This window comes from Triticum dicoccoides, chromosome 2A (assembly GCF_002162155.2).
Source record: "Triticum dicoccoides isolate Atlit2015 ecotype Zavitan chromosome 2A, WEW_v2.0, whole genome shotgun sequence".
Taxonomy (NCBI): domain Eukaryota; kingdom Viridiplantae; phylum Streptophyta; class Magnoliopsida; order Poales; family Poaceae; genus Triticum; species Triticum dicoccoides.
Window position 1 is genome coordinate 436,749,172 of NC_041382.1, and position 5,366 is coordinate 436,754,537.

The window sequence follows — 5,366 nt, forward strand, 5'->3', positions numbered from 1 at the left end:
GCGCCGGCCGGCGAAAGTCGGCCCAGTCGCCCTCCATGAGTCCGTTTTTCGCCGGGTTAGGCCAAAATAACAGCCAGCGCACCCGAGCCGAACCCGGCGCGCTCGGGGACGCCGGCACAAGCGAAAAGGGGCGTGGGGCCGCTTTATCGGCGAGTTGAGAGCCTTTTTCCGCCGTTTCTTCCCGCTTTCCCCCCGTCTTCCCTCTCATTCGCCCCATTCCTCCCGCCAATCTCCCTCCTCCCCTCCTAGTCGGCCGCCATGCCGCCGAAGAAATACGTGATCCCACGCGCCGCCACTGCTTCGACCGCCGCCGTCGCCCAGCCGAAGCATAGGAAGCCGAGGGCGCCGCCATCCAAGCCACCGAGCATGTCCAACGCCGACTGCAGGACGGAAGTTCAGCGTCGGGAGGCTGTCACCACCGACCGGCGGAACAGGGCCAACGCCACGAAGGCCCGGGACAGCGCGGCGCTCGCGGCTGCGGCTGCGGCGGATCAAGTGGAGCGCTCGGCAGAACAAGCCGAGGCGGCCCGCGTGGGGATGATGAATGCGCCCAGCGGCCACGCCTAGTACGCGCCCTGGAGCCAGCAAAGTGTCGGTTCACCGGCCGGTTTCTCGCCATCGCCGCAGCCGTGGGGATGCACGCCTTCGCCGGGCTACGCGGACGGGGACGCGCATGGTGGGTTCAACCCCAACATCACCTTCCCCCATGGTCACTCGGCCCAGCGCACCCCCTCACCCCTTCGCCGGCGTGCAGTACCCGCCATACAACTACTCACCGCCGGCCTACACGACCTCCCCGACGCCCCCTCTCCATCGTGGCGCGCTGCCCTTCTCACAAGCGTCCACGTCGCACCTCGGCGACACCGACGTGACCGAGGCCGACATGGACGACATCATCAAGGCAGGCTCGGCCGCCGCCGTGTCTCCCAGGTTCGCTACCCAAGACGAGACGCGCACTGCCCTGCTGATCCCGCACACTCGCCGCCACCTCCTGAGCCCCGCCGTTGCTCGCCGGCACCGTCGGCGTTTCTCTCTTCTGCCCAGGAGAGGAACCCGTACCAGGAGAGCTTACCTCAAAAGGAGCGAGCTCCCCTCTTATCAGGATCACGCTAATAGCCCGACTGGTTCCCGCGCCGTGTCTCCACCCAGGTGACCCGGATTCGATTCCCCGTTGGCGCAGATTAAACTAGGCCTATTTTTTTGGGTTATTGGAGTCACTGACAGGAAGACCCCACATGTCATCCTCACCCCCCTCCTTCTCTTATTTCTTTTAATTACTCCCTCCATTCCATAATGTAGTGCTTCCTTTATCCACCTGCTTCAACTTTGACCGTAAATTTAACTACCAAGACCGATTGCGGCGGGAGCAAAAATTATATCAGTGAATTCGTATTCGAAAGAAGTTTTCATTTATATAATTTTTTCTCCCGCCGCAATTGGTCTCGTTGGTTAAATTTATAGTCAAAGTTGGACCTCGGAAAGCGCAGGCGCACTATATTTTGGAATGGAGGGAGTATCTTTTAGTCCAGCGAATATTCCTTTTCTGGAATAGGGAATCTTTCCGAATCAGGCAAGTCCAATTCTGGACATTTCCACTTCAGGAAAATTCCAATTCTGACATATTCCATTTGGGGCAGTTTTTAACTTATTGCACTTGTGGTGGTTTTTTCTACAGCAACCCCAACATATTATATATGTTTTTGGGGTAGAAAAATCCCACCAATCCCGTGGTGGCATTAGTTTCTGCATTTGAGCAAGTTCATAAACATGTCATTTTACATCATGATGTTGTTTTGCCATTTTTGTGTGATTTATTTCAAACATGCTATGAGGTGGTTTGGCACATGGTTAGCTTCATTCTCATGTATACTTCCTGCTAGAACTTGTCCCATGCCATGACATGCCTTGTAGTGAGTTAATCAAGCTTATAAAGATGACATGTTGAATCTGTTTTTGTCATGTCCTGGAATTTCACTAAGTCTGAATTTGTTTATGTTTTTGCTATGTTCACATGCTTGCAATTGTATTTTCTGATCCCTTTTGGCTCAAGGTCACTAAGGGAATTTTGTTAAGTGCTTTGAGTAGCTTCATGACATGCCTTGCTTTGCCATGTTAAGTTCCTGTAGCTTGTAGTTTTCATGCTCTAAAGTGTGCTACCTGATGATAAATTCCAGACTTGTGTTAATTTCACGAAGTCTGAAACCTGTTATCATTTGCACTTTTGCCATGCTTGTTTGAACCTGTTAATGGGTGAATTAGCCGTAGCTCAGTGTTCATCTTTTGTCAAGCATCATGAGTGGATCCCTGCCATGTATTTTGTTGTTATGTTTGGGTGTTGTAGCATATTTATCTTGTTGCATTTAGTTGGTCACTTGCTGATTATCGCAGACCGGTGCCATATTTGTTTTGTTTGCCATTTCCAAACCGTGCATCCGATTCCGGTGTTCTTTATATCGATTTCAACCGAAATCACCTCACCTTTCCAGTTGCACTCTTGGATTTCCATGTTGAGGTCAGGTTCAATCATTCCTTTGTCAAATTTTGCATATGCATCGCATACCGCATCCCGCATATCATACCATGTTTGCATCATGTTGCTTGAGCATTGCACGTGGTTGATTGTGTTCCGTTTGCTTGTTGTTTTTGTTTGGGTAGAGCCGGGAGACGAGTTCATGAACGAGGAGTCCGTTGAGTTCGCTTACGAGGATCAACTCAATTCTGATAACTTTGCAGGCAAGATGACCATACCCTCGAAATCACTTCTATATTTGCTTGCTAGATGCTCGCTCTTTTGCTATGCCTATGCTACGATACCTACCACTTGCTTATCATGCCTCCCAAATTGCCATGTCAAACCTCTAACCCACCATGTCCTAGCAAACCGTTGATTGGCTATGGTACCGCTTTGCTCAGCCCCTCTTATATCGTTGCTAGTTGCAGGTGAAGATTGGAGATCTTTCCTTGTTGGAACATTGTTTATTGTTGGGATATCACCATATTACCTTGTTTATCTTAATGCATCTATATACTTGGTAAAGGGTGGAAGGCTCGGCCTTATGCCTAGTGTTTTGTTCCACTCTTGCCGCCCTAGTTTCCGTCATATCGGTGTGATGTCCCCTGATTTTGCGTTCCTTACGCGATTGGGTTATAATGGGAACCCCATGACAGTTCGCCTTGAATAAAACTCCTCCAGCAATGCCCAACCTTGGTTTTACCATTTGCCACCTAGCCTCTTTTTCCCTTGGGTTTCCGGAGCCTGAGGGTCATCTTTATTTAAACCCCCCCGGGCCAGTGCTCCTCTGAGTGTTGGTCCAAACTAGAGCCCTGTGCAGCACCCCCTCAGGGAAACTCGAGGTTTGGTTTTAGTTGTATGGAGAGCTCATCTGAGTGTACCCTGAGAACGAGATATGTGCAGCTCCTATCGGGATTTGTCGGCACATTCGGGCGGTGTTGCTGGACTTGTTTTACCATTGTCAAGGATGTCTTGTAAAACCGAGATGCCGAGTCTGATCGGAATGTCTCGAGAGAAGGAATATCCTTCGTTGACCATGAGAGCTTATGATGGGCTAAGTTGGGACTCCCCTGCAGGGATTTGAACTTTCGAAAGTCGTGCCCGTGGTTATGGGCAGATGGGAATTTGTTAATGTCCGGTAGTAGATAACATGAAACTTAACTTAATTTAAAATGCACCAACGCTGTGTGTAACCGTGATGGTCTCTTCTCGGTAGAGTCCGGGAAGTGAACACGGTGTTGGAGTAATGCTTGAAGTAGGTTGTTCTAGGATCACTTCTTGATCATAGTTGTTCGACCATTCTTTTGCCTTCTCTTCCCGCTCTCTTTTGCGATCAGGTTAGCCACCATATATGCTAGTCGATTGCTGCAGCTCCACATCATACCTTGCCTTACCTATAAGCTTAAATAGTCTTGATCGCGAGGGTGCGAGATTGCTGAGTCCCCGTGACTCACAGTTTACTTCCAAACCAGATGCAGGGATCGACGATACCGTTCCAGACGATGCGCTTGAGCTCAAGTGGGAGTTCGATGAAGACTCTCGCCGTTACTATGTGTCTTTCCCAGATGATCAGTAGTGGTACCCAGTTGGGGCGATCGGGGACCGTGTCACATGTGGGGTTGGTCTTTATTTTGGTACCATAGTCGGACCATGAGTGTATTGGATGATTGTAATGTTATTCATGTATTTGTGTGACGTGGCGAGTGTAAGCCAACTATGTAGCTTTTCCCCTTTTATATATTTACATGGGTTGTTGTGAAGACTACCTTACTTGCGACATTTCTTTTAATGCGGTTATGCCTCTAAGTCGTGCTTCGACACGTAGGAGATATAGCCGCATCAAGGGCGTTACAAGTTGGTAATCAGAGCCTTCCCCGACCTTAGGAGCCCCCTGCTTGATCGAATCGTTGGCGTTGTCAAGTCTAGAAAAATGTTTTGAGTCTTTAGGAATTATATATCAGAGAGTTTAGTAATTATTTTTACTCCCCAATGCCTTCTCTTCTCGCTCTCATTTGCATATGTTTAGCCACCATATATGCTAGTCGCTTGCTGCAGCTCCACCTCATACCTTTTACCCTTCCTATAAGCTTAAATAGTCTTGATCGCGAGGGTGTAAGATTGCTGAGTCCCCGTGACTCACAGATACTTCCAAAACCAGTTTGCAGGTGCCGATGTTATCGTGCAGGTGACGCAACCAAGCTCAAGGAGGAGCTCGATGAAAATCTTGTCTTTTTTGTTGATCCGCTTCCAGTTGATCAGTAGTGGAGCCTAGTTGGGGTCGATCGGGGATCTGTGTAGCATTTGGGGTAGTCTTCTTTTATTTTGGTTCCGTAGTCGGACCTTGATTGTATCTGGTTGATGTAATGCTTTATTCATGTAATGGTGTGAAGTGGCGATTGTAAGCCAACTATGTATCTCCTTCCCTTATGTATTACATGGGTTGTGTGAAGATTACCTCACTTGCGACATTGCTTTCAATGCGGTTATGCCTCTAAGTCGTGCGTCGACACGTGGGAGATATAGCCGCATCGAGGGTGTTACAAGTTGGTAATCAGAGCCTTCCCCGACCTTAGGAGCCCCATTGCTTGATCAAATTAGCGGATGAGTTGAGTCTAGAAAAATGTTTTGAGTCATTTAGGATTATATATATCGGAGAGTAGAAATTCTTTTTACTCCTCAGTCCCTTCGTCGCTCTGGTAAGGCATCCTGACGTAGAGTTTTGACTCTTCTCTTCTCAAATTTCACTAAAAAAATTAGGATCACGCGGGTATCTTGGAATCGTTCCGATCGATTGGTGATGAGAACATTGTTCTTGGTGCCTCCTGTCATTTAGGGGTTGTGGCAGTGTCCCGGG